Genomic DNA, 26,369 nt, shown 5'->3' with positions numbered 1-26,369 from the left:
GAGTGAGGTGTTTCTGGAAAGCAATTTGACAATGTGCATAAGGAGCCTTTAAAAGGTTCATACCCTTTGGGGCAATAATACCGCTCTTTAGGAATGGGGCTTAAGAAAACAGTGAAAAACGTAAACAAGGGCTATCCAAAAATGAGATCATACCGAAAATATTCATCAAGGTCTGATAGCAGTAAAAAAATGCAAATAATCTAAAAATCTAAGTTTAGAAGAATGGCTAACAAGCTGGTAATGACTCACACACATAAGTGCTTGAGAGCTATGAGAAAGAGGGAGGGAGGGAGGGAGGTGGGGAGAGAGAGAGAAGGTACAGAAGCATTTTCAGGCATGGGAAAAGCCACTGCCTTTTTGATGCATTGCTTTGCAAATGAGCAGGGCTGAGCAGGTGCCTGACATGGAAGGTGTTCCATTAGAATCACACCTGAATCGAAGGATATAAAGAACAAAAAAAGCAAAGCATTCATTTATACACACACACACACACACACACACACACACACATGCTATAATCTCAACTTTTATAATCAGATACAATGAGTCCTAGAAAGAAATACATTAAAACACGCATAATGTTTTTTCTCTCTTTTTCCCCCTGCCTCTTTGGAGTTTTTTCTATGTGCTAAATTTTCTTCAATGGAGATTAATTACATTTACAACAGGAGGGGGAGGGAGGCCCGGGATGAGTAAGGAATTGAAAAAACGAAAAAACCACCTCAGAAATCAGCCAGAATCCAACTGGCTCAATTATTTCTCCTTACACTATTTACTCTTTACACTATGTACTATTTCCCTCCCACCCAAAATACAGAATGGGGCAAGTAATAAGTATAGCAGAATGAATTCGTAGACAAGCTAGAAAACATAAAGAAAACACTATAGCAAACTTCACAAAAGTCAAAAGGATAATGTATATAATATTAGGAAAATTATACAGTGGCTTTGTACCCTGTACAATTTAGATGTATGAAAGATATGGCACGGTGTAAACTCTTTAGGTAAAAATGACTTGTGTGTCCTGCAATTGAATTATATCTGCTCTTACACATAATTTTACAAAGATTTATATAGGGTGGTTACTATGAAGACTTTAAAAAAAAGGAAACTATTCATTTAAAACTGCAACTTTACACAAAATCTAAGTGGTATATTTCAAGAGATTCTTGGCATTCCCTAAGGGTAGGATCAAAACACTTTCTCAGCTTCCTAAATTTCAAACACAAACCCTATAAGGACCACCACCACCATGACCACCGCTGCCACCATCGCCACCACCTCTCAGAGCAATCTGCCCTGTTGAGCAGAGCACAGAGTCATCTAGAGATGGCTGCTGAGCTGCTGGCTGGGATCACATACTAAAAAGGCTTATTCTCCAGGCTCCACAGTATGTGTGATTTAAATGCATATACATCAGCCATGCACCTTTCAAATTAATGATAAAATCCTGAGTCAAGCAATGCTACTCCTGCAGGTCCATGTTCTGCTATATCTGTGGTAGTTACATAATCTGTTGTCATTTTGAGACTTAAGAGTGAAGGGGTAGAGTTTAGCCTGTCAATCAGGTCGCAGCTTGATGACCTTCTTTGGAGGCTCTAAGGAGCTAAATTGCTCACTGGAGGCAGAACACATGCTCACTCCTTGTGAGGCATTATTGAAAATGAGCCTCATGGAGCTAAACTGATGTAGCAAGAGCTCTGAAGCTAAAGGAGCCATGTGGAGACCCCTGCCAGCGCTGAGATGCTTCCCCTACCACTGGATCCACAAGACTTTCCACCCACGGGCCTGTGATTGTCCTGCATTCAGCATCACTGCATGTATTGCGAGATTCTGAAGAGGACTTTATAGATTGGTATCAGACATACAGGCTAATATCGAACTTATGGAGTTGATCTGGACTGGGCTGGGATGTTTTCTCAGTACCAACTGCTCTTGTATATAAAGCTCTTTCTTATACACATATGAGTGTCTATGAATTTGTGTCTCTATTCAACCCAAACTGACACATATTTCTACAACTTCGTCCTCTTCTGCCATAAGCAAAATGTTATACAGTGACTTCTCACAAGTTTTCGGCCTGTGCTAGGGTGTGGTGTCACTACTTTTCTCTTCCTTCCTGTTAGTAGAAACTATTTGAACTTCTCTTGTCTGACAGGCTTCCAGCTCACGAAGACGCTGGTACACAGGCAGGTTCACTGGGGTGGACATACGGACAGTACAGATTTGTTTTAAGAAGCTTAATTCCATTTCTAGAACTCCTGGTGGCTCCAAGGGCTAAGCGTGGGGCTGTTAATTGAAGTTTGATGTTTCAAACTTACTAGCTGTGCCATGCAAGAATGATGAGAGTCCATCTTTCCATGCCTGCAAAGATGTATAAGCTGGACAAACAGACGGAATAGCCGTAAGCTGTCCGTAAGGCTGGTATGAGTTAGAGTAAGTGGTGAGTTTGGTTTTCATTTTTAATTCAATCACAGATATATCCAAGATGTGCTCCATATGCTTGTTTAAGACCCACCGCCACCACTCATTTCTGCTGATAAAAAGATATGACATACAACCCAAACACGCATGGATTTCTTGAATACTAGAAAGTCTTGATTTTATGAAGGCTTAAACATCATAAAGGCTGGATGTAACAACCCAATCAGTGGGGTGCAGAGAGAGAAGGGAGCCCCAAATGCTTTCCACTACAGCAAGGCAACCCTGCTGAGTTTCTGCTCTCACGGGTCTCACCGGACAGGCTTCACGCGGGCTTTCATAGATGATTTTTATTCCCCAGAAAGAAATTCAAGTGCTTAACTTACGTAATGCTAAGATTTCTGACATCTTAAGTGAAAGATACCCTATTTCTACTGTAGTAATTTTAATAAAGTACCCTTCATATAATACCTGTGTCATAAATAACAGCTTTGGAAGCATATTTCCTTCGACATAATTTCTAGACTTTCATTTAAAAAGTTTCAAGGAAGAGAAAAAGTGAGTCTGATTACAGATGCAACAAGAATGGCAATAGCTTAATAATTATTGAAACGGTAATGATTGCATGGGAATTCATTAAACTACTCGATATTGTCCAAATATTAATACTAAAAAAAGGTGGCGGTGTGGTAGCTAGAAGAGACCTGGTTGCATATGGTTAAGTGTTAGGCTGCTAACCACAAGGTAGTTTAGTTCTGGTTTGGTGTGTTTGTGAAGAACACTTCTTAATTACACCAAGTTCTCCCTATGACAGTTAAAAAGATCTGTCAACTTGAAAGGGGGTGGGGTTTAGCCTGTCAATCACATCACAGCCAATGAGGCCTCTTTGTGGTCATGACCTTTTCCTGATGATACAGGGAACTCCTATAGTCGTCCCTGGAGACGAGAGTCTCTTTCTGCTTCATCTTCCTGCGGACAAGCCACTTGGAGCTACGCTGATGTAGTCAGAGCCTTGAAACTGGAGAAGACACGGGGAAACCCACACCAGCGCTGAGATGCTTCTACCACCACTAAATCCACAACACTTTTCACCCACTGGCCTGTGATCTTCCTGCATTCCACATCATTGCATGGCTGCATGAGTCTAAAGAGGAATTTATAGACTAGTACTGACATATGGGTTCATATTGGACTTGTGAACTTGATCTGGACTGGGCTGGGATGTTTTCTTAATGTACAATTGCTCTCTGATATAAAGTTTCTCTCTTACACACATGCGAGTGTCTCTGGATTTGTTTCTCGAGTTAACCCGGACTAACACACCTCCATTCCCTGCTAGCCACACCCATTGAACAGGATTGAAGTGCCCGCCCTCTTCTTGGGATATTCCAGTCAAGAGACTAGACAATGCAGTGGCTGTAGCGATTGGTTGTGAAGAGGCAGCTGTCAAGTACACTTAGACTCCTGCCAGCTCTGCATTTGCAGAGGAGAACTTTTTAGGGTTAAATGCTCACCGAAAGGCCAGCAGTTTAAAATCATGGGAGAAAGAGGCGGTAGTCTACTTTCAAAAATATCACATCCTTGCAAACTCTACGGGCCAGTTCTACTTTGTCTTATAGAGTCACTCTGAGCTGGAATCCGTTCATCAACAATGTTTTAGCAGTTACTACTTATGGTTTCTAGGGTTTGCAGGAAAAGATTTCCAGGCCTGTCTCCCAAGGTTCCCCTAGGTAAGGTAGAACCACCAACGGTTTGGGCTAGCAGTGGAACGTTTAATCATTGGTACCACTCAGGGACTCCTATTCCAATTCATCCATGATGGCATAAAGTGATTGGTTACTGAATGACTCCGAAGCTAAGGAGGCTCCCTAGAGGTGTAGGCCTGTTCGCTGCAAAGGCAGTGATTTGATACCACCGGATGCTCCACGGGCAAAAAGATGAGGCTTTTCTCAGAAGCCCTCCAAGGCAGGTCTATCCTGTCCTATAGGGTCTCTGAGGCAGAACCAACTTGATGGACGGGAGTTTGCATTTTAATGTAATCATTTTTTTAATTAAAAGATTTTATTGGGGGATCTTCCAGCTCTTATAGCAATCCATACATCAATTGTATCAAGCATATTTGTGTATAATTTAATCATTAAACCTAGAACATGGAAGTCTAAATTAAATTAACAATAACAAAAATTATCAATGGTTTATATAACTTTAATCTGTTGTAATAACCAATAAACTACATGGTGGATCCAATTTACTCAGTCATAAACAGGCCCCCAATATTACAGAGAACATTTAAGAATCTGCTGAAGTATCAATGACATAAGTGGTCTGGGGTTTTGTTTGTTTGTTTGTTTGAATGGTGACAAAACTCAAACTCACTGCTGCGGAATTGGTTCTGACTTAGCAACCCTACCAAACCTGAGTGGCACTACCTCGGTGGTTTTCTACCAAGACTGTAATTCTTTACAGGAATAGAAAACGTGCTCATCCAGGTTGACTAGAGAAACAAATTCGTTGATACTCATATGTGTGTACGACAGAATTTTATAACCCAGGGTAACTGTATAATCAGAAAGCACCCCGGCCCAGTCCAGATCAAGTCCACAGGATCGATGTTAGCCCATATGTGCAATATTACTCCATAAATTCTTCTACAGACTCATGCAGCACATGTAATGATGCTGAAAGCAGGAAGATTGCAGACCAGAGGGTGAAAGCCTTGTGGAAGCATCTCAGCGCTGGTGCAGATCTCCATTTGGCTTCTCCAGCTGCAGGGCTCTGGCTGCCTTCAGCACAGCTTTTGGTACATGTCAAAAGAGAAGCAGAGAGAGTGTGTGTCCCACCTCTGAGGAGGAAGACAGGAGTTCCAGAATCTTCAGGAGAAGGCCATGCCCACACAGAGACCTCATGGGCTATGACCTGATTGGCAGGCTAGACTCCACCCCTTCACTCAAATTGACAGATTATGTAACCCCTCCCCAGAAAACCTCTTCTCTGTCTCGTCCAAGAGCTGAGGGTTTTGAACTACTGACCTCGTGGTTGCAGCCCAATGTGTAACCCACTATGCCCCTAGGGCTACCCCAAAGGCATTAGGACAGGGAAAAACAAATATACCTACTCCTCAAATAGCCAAAAATTGTCCAACTCTTTTGCACATTAAGGAGGCAGCGGGCATGGTGGCAACCGCTGCAGAGCATCTGGTGCCTTAATGAGGGTCTTGGGGCAGGCAGCCCCATGAAAGCTGGGCCTTGCTGCTTCCTGGCCTCTGCACCTCCAGCAGCTGGGGTGCTGACCAGCTGCCACCCAGGGGAGCCTCCTCCCTGGCCACTAATAGCAGGCAGCACCGAGCCAGTGGATACCGTCCCGGGTGCCTAGCTCCTAGGCAGCTCTTCAGCTCAAAGTTGGGAAGGGTGGGAAGAACTGAAAGAAAGAGGAACCAGAGCAGGTCTTTAAAGAATGCCTTCTCAAAGGGTGCCAGCAGAGCCTGAAGGCCCTGCCTTGGTGGAGTGGGGGGCAAGGCCAAGATCCCAATGGATCCCACCCGGATGGCCCACCGGTCGCAGAGGGGAGAGCAGGTTTCAGGGCAGTTCCTCAGCGCTCAGGGGGGTGGCAGTGAAGCCCCAGGAGGCAGCGCTCCAAGGGAAGCTCTGTCCCAGCCCCCACCCCAGGAGAAGTGCTCAAGCTGCAGGCCTACCAGCCACATGGCTGGGTTTATCTTGCTTTGTCCCCTCCTGGCTTCTCTCTCTACAGTGGAATCATTCACAACGGGACTCAGCAGAGTGATAAGCACAGCAGATCTTAGCTGTCGTTATTTCTGTATTTTCTAAATTAAAAAAAATAATAATATAAAAATAAATAGATGCTCTGAAAATAGGGGGGGGGAATACACCATTTTCACATAATGTAGATTTTTCACATAACGACCTCGTCTTTGGAACCTCACAATGTCAATAAGTGAGGAGTGGGTGTAATTGGAGCATTCAACTCCTAGAAAAACCTGAATTTGCGTAGCATTCTGTGAGAAAATTAAGATAAAAGTGTCAATAGTTAATACAATTCAATGTCTAGTTTTAAATGGTCGCATACTCTTCTATCGTACTCACTGATTTTTTCTTATTTCTCACCAAATCATAACGAGAATTCAAGTACATTTAATTCAATTAGTTCCTAACAATTTCTCCTACCAGTATACCCTACATAAATGCAGAGAGTGTTAAATGTTACAAATCAAATCTGGAAAGGATTATAAACACTAGATCTTCTTAATATACTACTAAGGATTTAGCTGCCTGTTGACTTTAATTTCATTAACTCACTCATGATATAAATAAATTCTGTTTAAAAGAAAAACTTTAATAATGAGTATCTTGCAATTAAAATGACTCAAGACTACTGTGCATTGCACACTGCCACCTAGTGTGAGCTGTCTTTAACTCTAAATGCACACTGGAGATCAGGAAAGTAGAAACACTTTATTTTAAAGATTTACACAAAATGGAAGCTCTCTACCATACTTATTTATAGTTTCTCTAAGCAAAGAAGTTTATTGGTAATAACTAAAATTATACCTAGTAGAAAACCATCCATCGCATACACGAAGGTAAACTGACTCGATTAGCAAATACAAAAACCCTGCAGAGTTCATTCACTAGGGCATGAAATGTTTTCATTTTTTAAAAAATACTACAGCCCAAGGATGCATCATATTCTATGATGAATGTTATGGATGCTGTTGTTCTAAGTGGAATGTGAGGGCACCTAGCAAGTTTGGCCTATGGAGCTGTTCATGGAGAAATCACCGCATAATTGACACTCATGATCGTTTTGTAGGACAAAGATGAGGCTCTCTGTAAAGAATTGCAGGCTCAGAGACCCTGAGGAGCAGCTCTAAACTGTCCAATGGGGTCATGATGAGTCAGAAAAGACTTGGTGGTAGCGGGGTGAGTCTTTTGGTTTAATAATAGTTTTGACGAACCTCTCCAGGCACAGTGGTTTCGTGCTCAATGGTTAATGTGGAGGTCAATCGTGCGAACCACTAGTAATCGAGGGAGACACACTTGGCAGTTTGCTTCCGGAATGATTACGACTTTGGACACCCTCTGAGGCAGTTCCACTGTCCTTTAGGTGCCCTATGTGCTGGACTTTACCTGATGACAACAATGTCAACAATGTTGGTTTTAATGGATTTGAATGTAACGGTGGTGAAGCAGTAGAATCTTGCCTTCCGTGGAAAGAGCTGGGTTCAGTTCCCAGTCAATGTACCTTGTGCAGAGCCTCCACCCACATTCCAGCATCGGCTGGTATGTTTCACTGCTGCAGAAGAGGTTTGAGAGGCACTACCAGATTGAGAAGACTTGTGAGATTGATAATACACGTCCAAATCATGGCCACTGAAAAGCCTCGCAGTCTTCTAATCTGCAACTAGTCCTGGCAGACTGGACCAAAGAGTATTTGATTATTTTGTGCATGGAGCCACCATGAGTCCAGGAAGACTCAATAGCAGCTAACTACAGTGCTTTACAACTTTCTGGGAAACATGGCTCTAATCTCTACCTATCTCAGATTATACTTTCAGTGTGAAATGGCATTAGACTTTAACTTTATTTTCACAGCACTGAAGAGTCTAATGTCTTTTGCTTGTCATAATCACTGAAGCTTATATCTGACCTTTGGACCAGAAACAGCAAAGGTATAGGAAAGTGAAATGAGAACCGTAACAAAGGCTGTCTTTGAAGACAGGTTGTTAGGTGACTGTTACAGGTGACTGTTTAAAGGTGGGGAAGTATATTTGTTTCACTGTGCTCTGATATGGCTCAATGTCCTGATTATGTGTTTTAAGAACAAAGACACAAAATGTGAGATATGCATTACTGTCCATTTCTTTTTCATAGTGAAAAATAATAAGTAGATTCTCTTTAGATCATTGGTGTGTAGCTTTAAAAGTCACATTCTCTTTTGAGTACCATAAAAATCTCAGATTTCACTTGTTAAGTTACTTAAATTTTACAAAAATGGTACATTAAAAACAGACCAACTAGTCCCTAATAAAATGTAAAAGAAGAAAAGAGAAAAAAATGATTAGGGCAAAGACTGTACAGATGTGCTTTATACAATTGATGTATGTATATGTATGAACTGTGAAAAGAATTGTATCAGCCCCAATAAATTGTTAAAAAAAAAAAACAGACCAACTATAGAATTTGTAATGTATTATTTTTTAATTGTAGTTTTGGAAAATACTTTTAATTATTGTTGTCACGGCAATCATTCAAAGTAAGTATGAGAATTTAGTTGGCCTGTATCTTGGAAAATGTTCTATGATTGTAAGTGTGGAAAATAGAAAACCGCATGGAATCATTTCAACATTCGGTCTGTTTCATTGCTTTATTTTCATAGCCAGGTAAGTGTCTAAATGATTGGATGGATGGAAGGAAGGAAGGATGGATGGATGGATGGATGGATGGATGGATGGATGGATGGATGGATGGACGGAGAGAACATCTTTTAACAAAGGCATTGCCCCATCCCCTTAAGCATCATTAATGCAGCTAATCCCTCAAAGGATAGTTTATCAAAGCCATGTGACCTACAAAACTTTTCAAGCTCCAGAAGGAATAGTTCCTTTAATCAGCTTAACCAAATCACTGCCAAGTCTGTCTCATCGAGTTCTGACAAGGCTATTAGGAGAAATCCAGCACATAATCAGACTTAACCCTGGCATGGCAAGTCCAGAAACTGGGTTTGAAAACTGTGATTGAATAAGACCCATTGTTCTGAAACCTATGCCTTCACAGTGTGTGGGGGTTCTACCTGAGCTGCTAGGAGAATGAGTAGGTAAAGGTTCCAAGTCGATTGCTAAAGGAAAAACAAACTAGCATTATAGCCCGCAGGTCTTCCACGGGCCTGGAAGTTCCCGGAAATAAATTAAATAGTGTTACAACGTTGTCTCAAGATAAAACCTGTGTTAGCTGAAGATATGCAAACAATACAGCTATAATCCAGAAAATTTCACTAATATATTCTAAATGTTTCTATTCACTTACACAATTGTGAACATGTATAAAGAAAATGAGTTCCCAAATCTTGATTCAAGCAATAATTCTGTCTGAAGCTCTGTAAGACTCCTTAATCTCTCCCACATTCAGTATATTTTCTAGGCATCGCCTGCATTTAAAGTTTTGGATCACACAAGCTATGTGCACCTTGCACACAAAAAGGCAATCATAATATCATCATTTGTCACCATTTGGATCTCTCTAAAAATAAATGTTCCAGCTGAAATGATTTGTTTAATAACCTCATAACTTAAGCTTGAATATAAAAGTATTATGATTATAAGAGTATCCTAAGGCACTTTATAATCAAGACCATCTAATTGAACATGTAAAAAAAAGTACTAACACAGTGGTCTAGGGAACAGATTCCCTGGAGGCTTTAGAAAGAAAGGTAGGGTATGTGGGGGAAATACGGTACTGAACACAGAAGACACCCATATAGCTTCCAATTGAACATCAGCATTTAACTGGGCTTATTGAATACAGCTCAAATCTCTTAGGATTTCCATGGTTGCAAAAGCCAAGCGTTTGTAGATTGCAGAGACTATGATATTTGTATACCTAATATTAGTTCTGGCTGGGGAAATACTCTCTGCAAAATAATTAAAGAGAATACTCTTTTATTGAGTAAGATTTTTTATCTCTAATTATGATTCCATAATATTTTTTTTAACTTTGTGTTCTCAGATGTTGGATACTTACCTGAATACTGACATTCATTTGGTTGCTAAGAGATATGAGATCAGCTTGCAGGTTTTTGTGGGGTTTTTTTTTTCTTTTTTTCTTTCTTTCTTTCTTCCCTCTGCTTTTTGGAGAATCACCCTCTTGAGTTTTGCCTCAAGGTAGTCAAAGGAACTCTGGCCCCCGTGTGAGGATTTACATTACTTGTACTGGGAGACAGTCCAAGGTCTCAGAAAAGAAATGAATTACTTTCAATTTGCACAATTTAGAAAGCTTTTCCCTACTGGTTTTCCATTTAATACAACTGAAACACAAGAGCACTATTTTATAATCAAATCTAATTGATGAATTCGTTTGTGAAAGAACAAAAGCCCTTTAGTATTTTGACAAAAAAAATTAAATATTTTGAAAAACAAAATCATTCAGCTAATTTGCATTTCCAACGTGGAGTTCAAACTCAACATTTCAAAAGGATTTCCTGCTTACAACCTTGAGTGCTTTTAAACAACTAGGGAGGCAAGACTAAACTTGAACTTATAAGGTTGTTTCTAGAAGGAACGGAAGCAAAATATAGCTATAGAATACATTCCTATGCATCACCTGGACTTCAGTTTATCACAATGAAGCAGTGATTTCCCTAACTGAATAAATGTCTCTTCTAAAATAAAAGGGATATGGCAATCAGCATACATCCCCCAATGAGACAACCCTTGTCGTTCTCTACAAGCACAATTCATAACCTCTCAAGGTCAATCTTATAAATCACATTTGAAAGAAACACTCTGCAAAGGCTTTCCATGACAGTGGCATTTTACAGTTCTACAGATCCAAGAGGTTCAATTTTTATGCCATCTACCTGTCACAGTCTCATTGAGCATTCACTCTGATTCCATATCGATGCTTTACTGGAGTGTGTGTGTTTGGGTGGGGGGGGAGGATCTAATATATTCTAATCTAATATAGTCTCTGTATGCTGAGTGAATTGATGGTGCCCACCTGCCTAGCTTCTTCCTTACTCAACTTCTTCCACTACATCAGCCAGCAGTGCTGCTGTCAATCACTTACTTGCACCTTGCAGGCGGCCTATCACTAAGTCAGAGTGCTCCCATTTCAGGTCCAGAACCCCGAGTTAAGAAAATTCCTGTTAAAAGCAATATCTTTGAATTGTACGTCTGCACCTGCAGAGGGGCTATCCAGCGCCCATCTTGTAGGGGGAGGGGCGGTGGATGAATTTCCCTCTGTCTTCTTCTATCTGCTGTACAGAGTCACACCTTTAAACAAGTCCTGCCATACTAAAGGGGAAGGAGATATGCAAAATGTAACACCTGGAATCAGAACATGCAGCGGCCTCAAATAACACATCTCAGAAAGAGGAAGGAAGTGTGGTACTGAAGAAGGGGAAAACGAGGCAAGGGAACAAGTCTGCATCTTTTAAAACAAGCGTAACAGAAAGTGCTATCGGTTTCTGTCCAGTAAGTTTTGCTCGGCAGCAGCAACAAACAGCTCATCAACATGCACATCCTCGCCCTTATGAAGTTGTCCCGAGAGAGAAGCTGCTGGGTCCCCCTGTACTGTGCCCCTCTACTGAATCCTCTGGGGCAGAAGCCATTGCCTCAAAGGGAGGAGAATTCGGGGAGGGACCAAATCTCTATCTGTACCTCCCACATCCTCGTCTTCAGATAGCTACAATGCTTCTTGAAAGTCCATTAAGCAAAGAGCCCATGGTTCCTAGACACCTTCCTGCCCAGGAACCTGTCCGAGGGGTTTGCAGGGCACTCAGAGCCAGCAGCACAGTCCTCAGGCTCCAGCCAAAAACTCCCCTCCTGTCCTCAGGCCAAAGCCATTGCTTCCTATTACCCCAGTGAAACCTCTTTGGAATGGGACAAGCGACACGCGAAGGCCGGGGTGAATTGCCATGGGTGGGGTGGGGGGTAGTGACCATGAGAGGGGCCAGGTAGGGAAAGAAAAAACAAACACGCATAAACAGAAATGGGGCAACTGAGACCCCAGTCTTAGCCACCACCCCTAGACCCTGAAGGATGACTTCAGAGGCCAGCGGGCGGCGGCCGCCTTGTGGCCAGGAAGCGGGTGCGATGCGAGCTCCCTGAGGGTCCCCGCAGGTAGGCGCAGCCAAAAGGTCGGCAGCGCCAAAGCTCGGGGACACCGAGGGCGCGAATGTGACTGCCCGGGTCAACACGCCCGCGCGGGTCCAGCGAGGCGACAGGGGAACCCCAACAACCGAGGAGCGATCGCACGCCTCTGTCCCTAAAATGACAGGGCTACCACGGCATTCCAGCCAGACAGCCAGACAGAGAAACTTGACGCAAAACACAGATCTCCCCGCGGCCAGGACACGCGTGCCCCCCACCCCCCGGAGCTCCAGACACGCGCCAGCGCCCCCCGAATCACCCCTCTTCCCTCACCCCCTAGCACCCCGCCAAAATCTCCCCGAGCCCAGGCGGGTAATTACCTCTCCCGGAGGCGGAATGGGGGGCGGCGGCAGCAGACACTTTTCGGCTGACTTTCCGCGGTTGGAGTAAGCGCGGGTGTGCGCGCAGAGGAGGGGCTGCAACCTGCTATTTATAGCCTGGAGCCCGGCGCCCCGGGCTCGGAACCCCGGAAGCGGGCCGGCGCGGCCGCGGCGCCAGGCGCGGGCCGCTGCTCCCGAGGGCGCCCGCCGCTCCGGCTCCGGCTCGGGCTCTAGGCTCGGGCTCCGGCTCAGACCGCGCTCCGCGCTCGCTCGCCCGCGCGCCCCGCCGCGCGCGCCGCGGAGAAGTTGTCACCAGCGCTGCTGCCTCTCCGGCGGCTCTCACGCCCCCTGGCACGACTGCTACTTTCTGCACCCCCACCTCCTGGGGCTCCTCGGCGCGCTCCCAGCGGTCCCCTCCCAAGGCACCAGCGGCCCGGTAGCGCCCGAGGCGGCAGCGACGGTCCAGCGCCTGGCCCTGCGCGCTCGCGCTGCCACCGGAGTTGGTGCCCTGGCCACCGACCCGAAAGGACCCAGACGCGCTCTGCCGCGTGCGCTGACTCCCGCACGCCACCCCCGGCGGCTCCCCAGCGCGGGCGGACCGCAGCCCAGCCCAGCCCGGCCTGCGGGAGGCGCAGCTGCCAGGCGGCGGCGAGGGTGACCCGAGGCCGCCACGCTGCGGCCGGGGCCGAGGAGAGCACCGCGAGGGAACGCGCCGGAGGAAGAGTCCCGGGCTACTGGCCGCGCGGTCCCCGAGCCCAGAGCTAACAGGAAGGCGGGGTCCTGTGGTCCCTGCACTTCTGCCTGCAGCGGCCCCCGGACCTTTCCCTCCCGCTTCTCCTCCTTCCGATACTGGGTGCGGGGGTGTGGGGGGCGGGGGGCTCGCCACCGGCTTGGCTTCCAGCTCAGGCCAACCCACGGTCACCCACCGCCAGCTTCCACGTCGCGGCGGATGCTGTGGCCGGGCTGCTCCCGACGAGGGTGCGACACGCCTTTGGCAGCCGGAATGCGTAGAGACAGGTCGGTGCTTGGCGTGTTTGGGGTGCCGGGAGGATGGGGTATGTAGTCACGCAGTCTGAACCGAGGCTAAGACTCCCCCACTTTCTCGCCAACAAGCCCACGGGGAAGGCACGCAGACTAGTTATTCCAGGCTGTGGGGTGTGGGGCAAATGACTCTCCCCATCTGCGCCTTACAGGTGCCACCTGGCGGTTCTCTCGGCCAGGTTTGACCTAGCTGCTCAAAGGTAACTGTGCCCAGCACAGGGGGCAAAGGCATCTTCGGCCTTTTCCCTCCCTAAAGACACTTTACTGTTCACGCCTTAAATAAAATGCGGCGTGAATGCTTGCAACCGTGTGTGACACGCACCGTGCGACGAGCTTGGGAATCCGGGTAGTAAAATTAATGGGTTTGTGAAGGCAGTAGGTGCAGAGTCATAAAGTGGGAAGCTGTGGCTGCACCCAGCTGTCACCCCTGCTGTCACTGCCTGCATCCAGGCATCCGTGCATTTCACAAGCATTTGATCGCCACACGGCTGTAAGCTTTATTGATCAGGGCAGGAACTTTGGTTTCACCACCACTTTGTGGCCTGAGCTTGGAACAATGCCTAACATGTTGTAGTTCAAATAAATAGTTACAGGATGAATTGATTAGCACTGCCAGCCACAAGCTCTGCTTCAGCTGCTTTCTCCTATAGCCCCTAGATCTCTTCTGTGGCCTCTCTCTAGGCAGATCCTCAGGGAGCCACATGAGAAGTGGAAGGATGAAGGACAAGCAGCCCATGCAGGCCGCTCCTGGGTCTCCCTTGAGCTCCTCAAGGATTTGGACTTCACAGGGCCCTGGTGAACACGTGCCCATTTCCATGCAATGGGTACATTCTGTTCATCGGTGTAATCTGAGAAGCTCCTACAGTTTTCCCATTGGGCACCAGCTTCACCCTTTTCTCAGATTTCACAAGATTGGAAAAGCACAACCAGGGAATCACAGTGAATTAGTTTATTGTGCCAACCTGGCCGATAAACACGTGGGATTAATTGAAGGGTGGAGGAATAAATGGCTCAATGAGCCTCGCCTTTCTAGTTCTCAGGTCTTTTATTTTGTGATGGTCGGACCAGGGTGCAGTTCCTAGCTTCAACTTGTAAGACTGACTTCCTGCAAGACACCCCCAAGGAGAAGCCACATGGACCTACCCCAATGCAGCCCTGGGTGCTGGAGCAGCTGTGTGGAGACCCCTGCCAGCACTGAAATGCTTCCACATTCACTGACTGGGCTTTCCTCCTGCAGTTGACATCATTGTGTCTCTTTTGTGAGATGGAGGAGGACTTTGTAGACTGGTGTGGGACATATGGGTTAATGGGTTAATGTTGGACTTGTGGGCTTCGGCAGCACTGGGTTGGGATTTTTTCTTGATGTGCACTTAACCTTTATATGAAACTCTCTCTTATACATGCATTTCTGTGGATTTGTTTCTCTAAAGTACCCAAACTAATACACACAGCTTCATGAAAAAATTGAAATTTTTGTAATGTATCTGCCCTCTAACTGGAGGGGGTGTGTGTGTGTGCTTGTGTGTTGTCATCAAAGGGATAGAGGTACTAAACCCATAAAAGACAGTCGTAAAGTAGATGCAGTCACTGTGCTATGAAAATGAACTCAAAAGGAGATGATTACCACCCCTCCACCCACCACCACTAACACACACACACACACACACACACACACACGACAGTATATGGGCAGCCCTTGGGACACAAATGTCCAGGTTAAGAGCAACTCCTGTTTGCTCGGTCAGCGGGGCTTCCAACTGGTTCTTTTCTGGTCCATGAAGCAAAACAAGAACAGACCTGAATTCTTATAATTTAGGTCACGTCACAGTAACCAGGACCAGAACTGTGATCACAGCCCTGGAATGTGACACTTGGGGACGAAGCCTATGGAGACCTTTTAGGAAGGAGAGACTGGTTGCCATCAGGACCTTGGAAAAGTGCACGTATTCAAAGCAGGAGTGGTGGGTAGGGTTGGGAGTGAGGGAGACTCAGATTTGAACTGAACAGCTCTGGACTCAAAATCAATTTTATTTTTATATAAATTTGCCTTCATTGTGAGATAGAGGAACCAACCCCACTTGTGACAAGTTTATCACAATCATCTTCACTTGAGGAATGTGCAGTTTTTAAATCCTAGAGAAGGCTTTGTGCTTTGCATGACAGTGAAGCCAAATAAGAATCCAGGCAGCTTTCCTGGCTGACTACAAATTCTCAAAGGGGGCATGAGGAATGGGTCTCGCTCCTCACGGGAGGTCGGGCCCTTCCTTAAGCTCCAGAGAGAAAGCATGCTGATCAAGTTCTTGTACAGGGTTAGAGAGAAAAAGAACCAATCATTACTCTGTCAGATGCATGTACTGCATGACATTTAAAAAAATCCATTTATCAGCCTGATATTCATCCTTGATTCACTATGTGTGGCTTTGATTGCGTTGTCCTTGAAGAAGGCTTAAGGATTGAGCTACTTCCAAAGCTTATTAAACTCATTCACAACCCTCTTTCACAAGCATTGAATTTAGACCATAGTATGCCCCCTCCCCCAAAAAAACAACCATAAGTCTCTTTACCAATGAAAGACAATTGTTTTTTCATTTCCTTTTGAAATGTCTTTGTAGGGCTAGGAGTGATAGGTGATTCCCAGTGGTTACTCTGCTGTCTAAAACAATAAAATCAAGCCAGGACCCACAGGGCTGGTCTGACACGCTCCTTTGCCTGAAGTTGCCCTCCTTTTTCTCAGATTTGCATTGCGCATGGCGCTACTGCATGGGTGTGAGAGCTGTGATGGGTATGGCCCAAGGAAGACTACGCATGTGTGATCCTTCACTGTTCAAGATCCTTTCATGACTAAGACCTTCGCTTCTTTTCGAACCAGGGTTGTCTATTTTTACTAACATGTTTTTCAAAACAAGTCATTCTTTCCATTCCAATTTAGACAAATTCAACTTAGGAAGAGTTAAACCTTGATATCTACATATTAAGAACATCTCTTATGGATTTGTGTGTGTGTGCGCGCGCTTGTGTGTGTGTACTTAAAGTCACTGGGACTGTTGCTTGAGATAGAAATGTGAGTCAATTTAGTAAAAGGGGAAAATTAATCATAAAGTGATTTGACTCCTTGGGGAAAACAAAGAAAAAAACGTAATAGGACATCAGTAACAGCTGGAAATAGGGACACATCTTCTGGACTTTCCATCTCCCTTGCCCTCCCCTCACACACACTTCACTATCTGTTCATTCTCTATCCTTGGTCTTTTTATCTCTCTCCATTTACACCAAGCTCTCCCATCTACCGCCTTTCATTGACGCTTTCTGCTTCTCTAGTGTATGGATGCGTATCCATATTGAAAAACTATTGAGGGTGGATAACATTGAGGGGAAGATGGAATTCTGGAGTACTTAACTGTACTCATGCAGAACTGAGTACATAGACCAAGAGCAGTAGTTTGACCAGAATAGGGGGATACTGCAAGGTTTAAGATCAGCTGCAGCAAACAACGAGGGAGTCCTTATCTTAATTCCTTGGCTTCCCCCCTGCCACAAGGCAAAGGCCCCACATGCATCCACCAACGATTTTTGTTTACCTAGGCAGACATAACCTTTCCTCCCATGGCACTTCTTTCTGGGTTCAAGAATTCATTGCAGTGGTCACACAGAACTCCCAGATGATGTTCACAATTAAGGGAGTTTATTGGGGAAGTGAATAAGTTGCTCAAAGTCAGGATCAGCAAATAGGATCGGTCATTGGTCCCGAGCAACACCTCTCCTAAGCCAGCAGCCAAGTCTCTCTCTGGTCCTCAACCTCTCAGCCACATGGTTCTTAGGCTTCTGCCTTTGTGAACCAGGCAACTGGCTGTCCCACACCCTATATTCTCAGTGCTGCTCATCTTGCTCTGTGCCACCGTCTCTGTGCTACAGTTGCTAGGACCTCTGTCTAGTCTTTTCCACTTCAGACAGATCTTGAGTGTGTTCTTCTGATGGCCCCGGGCTTGCTCCCAGCTCCTGCTTTGAAGATGGCCAGGGTGGTGGTCATAAAAACTGACAAATCCTACCTATGAGTGTCTGTGTTAGTCCAGGGAGACTAGAGAAACAAATTCATAGATACTCATCTGTGTATAAGACAGGGTTTTATATAAAGGGCAATTGTACATTAAGAAAGCATCCCAACCCAGTCCAGTCCATGCCTATAAATGCAATATTAGCCTATATGTCTGACACCAATTATGTTAGGCAGGGTTCTCTAGAGAAACAAAACCAGAATGCTAATAATTATACATATATTTATTTAGATAGATAACATAAGGAATAAACAGTTAATTAAATTATAAAGCAGTACAAATGGCTCAGTGCAATTCACTCCCATGAGACAGTGCGAGACACTGGAAGTCCTTCAAGTCTTGAGGGCTGCCAGGTAGTCCTCTGTAGAGCAATTCAGGCTATACAGGCACAGGCAGCAAACAGCAAGGAATGTCACCAACAGTCAGCCAGATGACAGGGTCCGAAGTCCCCAGCTCAAGAGATGTACATTCCAATAGTGTGGCGAAGCATGTCTTGAAGGAACCTCAAATTACAGTGACACAGTCCATGAGTTAGGTGTCCCACAGGTAGTGTAACTTTCAAATTGAGGCACAGAACAAGCAAGGCAGTCACACACTGGTCCGATGATCAAAGAACAAGAGACAAGAGAGGCGAGGCTCGTCAAGTCATTTATCTCTCTGCCCTTCAACTAATCCCACATGTGTTTATTGGCCAGGTTGGCACAATAAATGTAAACAATCTAAAAAAATCTACAAAGTCCTCTTCAGACTCATGAAACACCTGCAATGAGGCCAAATGCAGGACAATTACAGGTCAGTAGGTAGAAAGTCTTTTGATCCAGTGGTGGTGGAAGCATCTTGGCACTGGCAGGGTCTCCATGTAACTTCTCCGGTTCCCAGAGCACGGGGTCTATCAGCATAGTGCCATGTGTCTTGTCAGTAGAGCTTCTCTCAGGGAGTGAGCATTGTCATCCCCAAGGGATGTTGAGCATCTATCTCCAAGGGAGTGAGCAGAGAGTCTCTCCCATCTTCAAAGAGGGAAAACCAGATTTCCCAGAATTCTCAGGAGAAGGCCATACCCACACAGAGGCCTCATTGACAGCCTAGACTCCACCCCTTCACTCTCAATCCTCAAATTGACACCAGAATACGTAACTACCACAGTATCACACACACCCTATTTGTATTGTCCTACCCCATCACTTGGCGGGTGCTACAGAGACATGAGTGGAAGAGCCATATTAAGAAATGTCATTCCGCCATAACAGGAAAGGTACATAGCAGGGTTATATCTTTTCCTTATATTTATTCAATGTGTGCTGAGCAAATAAACCAAGGAGCTGAACTAGATGTAAAGGAGCTTGGCATCAGGATTGAAGGAAGATCCATTAACAGTCTGCAATATGCACATGGCACAACATTGCTAAAATTGAAGAGGACTTGGGTACTTACTGATGATGATCAACGACTCAGCCTTTCCTATTTTCAACCAGTTTCTTTGCAATGTTTATTATCAATTAGGTGAGGTTTCAGAGCAGATGATCGGCTTTCAACAATTCATATACAATCATTCCAACTCATCCATTTTAACCCTTTCAGTGTACTCATCCCACCTATTCCTGTGTTTCCTGTTTCCATTCCTCCTTCATTTCTAATACTTTGAACTTTACCCCTGTTGAAATACTACCCTTTTCATGTTAAATAAGAGAGACTGAGTTCAATTCCAGAACTGAAGGGTGACTAAGGGCCATACCCTCAGGATATGTCTCTATATATCTAGTAAGCCTGGTCATTTTTGTGATTATGAGTTTTGTTCCCTGTTTTTCTCCCACTTTATCCAAGAGCTTCTAATGTGATCCCTTTCAGAGCACTTGGTACTAGTAGCTGTGCACCATCTAGTTCTTCTGGTCCCAGGATTCTGGAGACTGATGTTTTGCAGTCCATCCATCCATTTCCAGGTATGTTGTGATTTTCATAACTCTTCTCTACTCTAGAGGGGAGGGATCCACAGTTGTGCCTTAGATGGCTGCTAACAAGCTTTGAAGACCCTAGTCATTTCTCAGCAAAGTAGGATAAAAAAATTGTCTTTGTGAACTAATTATGTTATGTCAATTAACCTTGGGCACCAAGATTAAACCATAAGTATAGATTACAAGTCATTGTAAAGAAAACAAATATCCTCAGAACTAGATTGGAAAATGGATTGAAGTTGTCAAGAATCTCATTTTACTTTGATCTATAATCAATGCTAGTTGGAAGCAAGAATTAACCAACAAATGCATATAGCATTGAGTAAATATGTGACACAAGACCTCTTTAAGGGTGTGAGGGAAAATGTACCTATGTCTCCTGAAACAGTTGGTGTGACAAACCCAAGACAGGCTCTTTAAATCACTGTATATGCATGTAATGAATAAGGAAAACCATTGAAGAATTGATTCATCTGAATTTTTCCTTGAAAGTTGCCAAAATGTTCCTTAGAAGTAAATCTGCTGAGAATTGGCCCCACGTACTTTGGACCTGTTAACACGAAGGACTAGTATCCAGAGAAGGACATCATGTTTGATAGTATGATCAGTAGGGGGGGGCGGGAGGAAGGAAAATCCTCAATCAGGTAGAGTTGTCCGTGGGCAGCATGACAGTGAGTACAACACAAGCATAGCAGTGATTGTGAGGATGGCATGGGACCAGACAGTGTCTTATCCCCATATTGTCTATGGGCTTGCTAGAAGTAAACCTGGCTACAGGGCACCTAGTGGTGGTGTTCCAGCCTTAGGAGTCCGCACAGGAATAGCAGTGTGATTTTATCATCTCCCATCCCAGCAGTCCGTGAGCACGAGGAGGAAGTCAAGTATTTCATGGGCATTTCCCTTTAGCTTCTTTTATCATGACAAATTAGTAAAGACTATTCAAAGGAAAGAAACGAGTGCTGGATCATTGTGCATTTATTGACATAATGGTCATATCCCTAAAGTCTTATACAAACCATAGATTTGTACATTGACTCCCGTTCCAAGGGTAATTCGGAAGTTAATTGTAACATATTGATGGACATCTGCCCCTTTGATGATTTGAAGATAACTCTACGGGGAACATGAGCACATACATAGATCACGTTTCAGTTGAAGATGATATAGGGAATAAGGTTTTTAATAGCAGGGACTTAGAGATGTGTGATCCTTTTGTCTTACCCTAGACATCCATCTTCGAATGAAAGGCTCCAGTTTTCTCTACAAAAGGTCCCATAGGCTGAAGCTAAAACATTGGGGATGTTGGCATATGTGGATCTAGGAAACATGTTCTACTCCCCGCCCACTCCTCCATGGATGAGATATAAATAAACTCTAAACAGGAAAAGAAAACAGTCCCTAAAAGGGAGGAAAAGAAGCAATGTCGCAAGTGCGCATTGTTCCAGAAGGCATCCAGGGTAGAGTCGGGATGCACACATCCCCTTCATGTTAAGGGAAGCCACGAGTAAGGAAATTTGTACCCAGTTTCCCATTAAAGTATTTTGAGAACCTGCATCTTCACAGAAGAACTCGGAACCCAGAGGCGTGAGTAGCATTAAAAATGTTTGTGTGCTTGAGCTCCTTAAGGGGTTGAAAAGTACTGTCTGTCCAGATCCCAAAGTGTTTCCATGGCACATAAGTGGTGTAGAAGGGGGCACGACGTTCCTGTGGGCTGTGGGAAGTCGGAAAGCAGTCTGCAGAAAGCAGACAGGATAAGGGAATAAAAGGTAATCTTGTCAGACAGCCAAAGAAAATACCCAAGAAAAAGCTTGTCCTTTCCTAACTGGTGCATGGAGATGTGGAAGCAGTAGGGTCCATACCAGGCAGCCCCATGAGAGTCCAGGAATTGAGCTCTGAATAGCCAGTGGCTATGCTCTGTGGCAACTTTCTGGTGTTCACTCACAGCTGGAGAACAGAGGCCAAGTAACCGCTTCAGATTATGACAGGAGAGCACTCAGAAATGCACACCACCCCGTGTGCTGCGAGATAAATTTCTCCTGATCCACCATGCTATCCCAGAGATGAGAGGGAAGGAGAAAGGACAGAAAAAGCAGCACTGTATATTGGATATGCTTTAAACCAATAATTTAAAACCAGGATAGGTTTAAATTATTGGATGACTTAAAAAAACTCAATTAAGATTTCTCCTTCAAATGGGGGCTTACAGGCTAAATTAATTTTATGGTCAAAAAAATTATGTCCCACTTTTACACCTGGGATTTAAAGACTCTACTGCCTCAAAACATACTATATATTTTACCTTTAATTTTAATGCATCTTCAAGGGCCTCAGATGTCCTGAAAACATCAATGAGTCCAGATTAAGAATATTTGCTCTAGGGAATCTGGTTTCTTTAAATTTTTCTAACAGATAAACCTGCTAATATATATGTATTTCATTAAGATGTCATTTGAAATCCATCTACTTAAAATCAGTAGTACCTGTGAGCTATAGCGCCATAGCTCAGGTGAATATATTTAGTCAATGCCATAAAAATAATAGAACCATAAGTGAGGGAAGTATGTACATCCACTGGGTAACTAGAGCTACAGGCAGAGAATTAACCTCCAGAAAATGACAGCAGTCTGCACTTTCACTGTAAGAAACAATATACAATACTTCCTTTAAATAGTTTCTGATTTTAAAATCAGAAATCTTCAATAGAGGAAATATCTGAATTGTTGTTTTTTGTCATGTTCCCGTTTTTAAATGCACTCCGTTTAATCACTTCATTGTGTCCCTGGGGAATGAAATGGAAGAGAAAGTTCTAAACCAGGCATACTCGTAGGAAGTGATTTTACGAATCAGAAGGACTTACTGAAGCAGCCCATCCATTCCAGAGATAAGTACATGATCTCTGAATGGTGTTACATTTTGTCCATCAAGGACTTAACCTGCAAATGCATCCCTCTCATCCTATTTCCAAGTGCTTCTCAAACTCTAATATTCCTGCCAAATTACCACCCTGGTCCTTTCCTTGTGCGATCACATGCTACCGTACCCCGATGGCCTACCTCAAGCTGGCCAAGACCAGGGCTAAGGAGCCCCGGTGGCACATTGGGTGGCGGGGTGGGCTGTGAACCACAAGGGAGCATTTTGCAGTCACTGCAAGAGAAAGATGGGCTTACTTCTCCTAGAAATGCCTAGCACACCCAAAAGGAGGACTTCCACTCTGTTGTATGGACTCACCATGAGTTGTGATCAACCTGATGGTAGGGGATTTGGTTGGGGTTTGGTATTGAGTGCCTAGGCCCGGGTGACATGGTGATGTGTTTATCTGTAACTGAAAGTTCCGAACCTGCAGTTGCTTCATGGAAGAAAGATGTAGCTGTCTGCTTCTGTAAAGATTACAGCCTCTGAAAATCTCTGGGTCAGTTCTGCTCGGTCTTACAGATTCAATACTTACTGCATTGTATTTGCTTACACATCTGTCTCCCACTTTAGGTCCCAAGCTTCTCTTGAGAATAGGATTCGTGTTGTATTTAATTTTAAGCTCCTTAGAATTTGAGGTATATGAAATCCTATGTTTATTATCATTTGAATCAAATGATAGCCAATGTGAACGTCTCACTACACTGGCTGAGGAAACTATTGTCCTTCGGCTGTTGAAGGCCTCTTTCCCCTCTCTTGCATCTCTTTTTGGAATGGAGGTTTACTCGGGCTGCAGGAGTGTTGAAGGGCCTCAGTAATTGAGTTCCTGTATCCCGCGGTTCTGCTGTCCAAGCCCCAGGATAAGCCTGTCACCAGATGATGGCTCTCCATTAACAACTGGGCATGAGCCCCTGTCTCAATTATGATGCTTCTTAAAAAGCGCCTCTCCCCTGACTGTGAGTCGCCCATGGCCCTTTACTGAGCTTCCCAAACTTGCATCATCTTGGCCAGTACTCTGCCCCAACAGGTCTGGTGTTAGCACAGAACCCACAACTTCAAACACACACTGTCCTCTGCTTTCAGTCTTTAGACCTGGTTTGTTTGCTTGTTCAGTTCATTTCCACGGGCACGGAATCAATTCCGGCTCGTCTCAGCCCCTCAGAACAGAGTAGAACCACCCTTGTCAGGTTGGAGGTTGTAAACCTTTATTGGAGTAGAAAGCCTCATCTGTCTAGAAGCCCTAGCTTCAGTGGGAAAATAAATACTTAGTTCTCCTGATAGGCTCGACTTTAAACGTAAATGCCTGTGTGCAGGGGCTTTCCTCCGGGGGAACACTAGCCTCCCAGGAGCCTTCTATTCCTGAACTAAAAAATGGTTTCTCACCTCCAGCACCACGGAAAAGCACTGATGATCACATGAAGTGCATCGTCTCCTGGGAAGAGTTGGAGGAAATTATGCTAAGTGAAGTCAACCAGTCACAAGAGGACAAGTACAGCATGAGTCCACGGAGGGAAGTATAATCAGCACAGTAGGTAGAGAAGAAAAGCCACTCATTTCACAGGAAACGGTGAGTTGGTTTATTGTGCCAACCAGGCCGATAAACACATATGTGGTTACTTGAAGAGTGGAGAGATAAATGGCTCTGTGAGCCTAGCCTTTCTAGTTCTCAGGTCTCTTGCTTTGTGATGGTCTGACCAGGGTGCAGCTACCTTAGTAGTTCCCTGCTTCAGCTGGCAAGGCTGACTTCCTGCAAGACATCCCCAGGGAGAAGCCACATCGACCTACCCCGATGCAGCCCTGGGTGCTGGAGCAGCCATGTGGAGACCCCTACCAGCACTGAGATGATTACATGTTCATGGATTTGGTTTTCCTCCTGCAGTCGGCATCATTGCATGTTTTTCCTTAGATGGAGGAGGACTTTGTGTATTGGTGTTGGACATATAGGTTAATGTTGGACTTGTGGGCTTCAGCAACACTGGGTTGGGATGTTTTCTTGATGTGCACTTAACCTTTATATAAAAATTTCTCTTTCACATGAGTTTCTATGGATTTGTTTCTCTAATGTACCCAGATTAACACATACGTGTTGAGGTACAGGCCAAACTCAAGGAAGTACATGTCATTCTGACACAAAGAAAAGGAAAGGGGGGTGGCAAAGAAAAATGGAATAGAAAAAAGGAGGGAGACAATGGCACGGGGGGAGCAGGGCATCTACCCACCCAGGGGGAGAGTATTGTTTACGTCTCCACAGAAATGAGCGTGTGCATGCAGACCCCACCATGGTGCACCAACGCTTGAGGGCAACGTAACCACCAGGAGCAACTCAGGAACAGAGTGAGTTACAGGGCTGACCCCAATCACAGCCAAACAAACTCTTCCCTAGAAGTAAGTGCTACAGAGGAAAATACTAAATCTACAGGTTGGGGAGAGGGGCTGGCCTGCCACACCCACACAGAAGCAAATCAAGAAGGAAAAAGATAGAGTGAGGGTCTAGACCCCATACTGGCACACCAATACCTGAGAATGAAGACCCTGCACAGAGCTGCTAAGCCGACAATAGCTCAAAACATCATGTTCCCTCAGTGGAACACACTGCGACAGAGGACAATACTGGGGACACATGGCAGGGAGTGAGTCCAGTCTGAACCGCCCAGAGTGGGGTAAACCCAGAAGGGAACATACCAAATCAGCAATGGAAATAAAGCAAAGCCACCAAAGTCAGTTCCCGGAACCCCTCGTGGCCAAGGGAAGATAATCATAAAGGTCAGCAGACATCTAGGATTCTTTTTCTTTCTTTTTTTGGCTAGTTATTGATTTTGGTTTATTTTTCTTCTTTTTTTCAGTCTCTGCTTTCTTTTTCTTTTGTCTGCGTTATTGTTGGTTTGCCTACTTATGTAAGATAGGCCTGGGGCATAGGGAATCCAGGGTGGATGATACCTTCAGGACCAAGGGTGTGAGGGGCGATGCTGGGAGAGTGGAGGGTGAGTGGATTGGAAAGGGGGAACTGATTACAAGGATCCACATGTGACCTCCTCCCTGGGAGGTGGATGGCAGAAAAGGGGGGGAAGGGAGACTCCGGATAGGGCAAGATATGACAAAATAACGATGTATAAATTACCAAGGGCACATGAGGGAGGGGGGAGCAGGGAGGGAGGGGAAAAAAAAGAGGACCTGATGCAAAGGGCTTAAGTGGAGAGCAAATGCTTTGAGAATGATTGGGGCAGGGAATGTGCGGGTGTGCTTTACACAATTGATGTATGTATAATTATGGATTGTGATAAGAGTTGTATGAGTCCCTAATAAAATGTAAAAAAAGAAAAGGGGGGGGGAGAGAAAAGAAAATGATTAGGGCAAAGAATGTACAGATGTGCTTTATACAATTGATGTATGTATATGTATGGACTGTGATAAGAGTTGTATGAGCCCCTAATAAATTGTTTAAAAATAAAATAAAAGGAAAAAAAAAGATAGGCCTGGGGAGCAAGCTCAGGGAGAAAGCAACTGATGGAAGTTTCCAGAAGGAATTGGGGGGAGGAGGAGATGGGTCAAGGGAGTGATGAGCAAACAACACCATAGACATGGGAACAACTAGGGAATTAAAATCAACAACAGGAGGACATAGAGATCCTGGGGGTGTTGGAACAACAGCAATCTAGCTAACAAGAATTACTAAGAGACAGAAGAAGGGCAAGCGTGATGGTGGGACAGGAGGAAGGGAAAAGGAAACAGAGGAAAGGTCTAGGACACAAAGGTATGAATAGAGGTTAAAACATGGGTATACGTTCATGTGAGT

At 44.7% G+C, this 26,369-nt stretch overlaps 1 protein-coding gene and 1 long non-coding RNA gene across 3 annotated transcripts in view; one reads left to right on the top strand and one right to left on the bottom strand.

Annotated features, from left to right (window-relative positions):
* Positions 1-12,937, bottom strand: part of INPP4B (inositol polyphosphate-4-phosphatase type II B) — a 975,417-nt gene extending 962,480 nt beyond the window's left edge. For both annotated transcript variants that reach the window (XM_075543753.1, XM_075543752.1), the window contains exon 1: positions 12,625-12,937. The gene's annotated coding sequence lies outside the window, so the exon portion shown is untranslated. The remainder of the gene's footprint in view (positions 1-12,624) is intronic.
* Positions 12,678-25,586, top strand: LOC142442619 (uncharacterized). Its single transcript, XR_012783447.1, has 3 exons — positions 12,678-13,641; positions 19,563-19,654; positions 23,966-25,586. It is a non-coding gene; the product is annotated as an uncharacterized LOC142442619 (long non-coding RNA).
* The last annotated feature ends 783 nt before the right edge of the window (positions 25,587-26,369 follow it).

This window comes from Tenrec ecaudatus, chromosome 3, assembly GCF_050624435.1.
Source record: "Tenrec ecaudatus isolate mTenEca1 chromosome 3, mTenEca1.hap1, whole genome shotgun sequence".
NCBI classification, from domain to species: Eukaryota; Metazoa; Chordata; class Mammalia; order Afrosoricida; family Tenrecidae; genus Tenrec; species Tenrec ecaudatus.
This window is presented reverse-complemented; position numbering and strand designations above follow the sequence as displayed.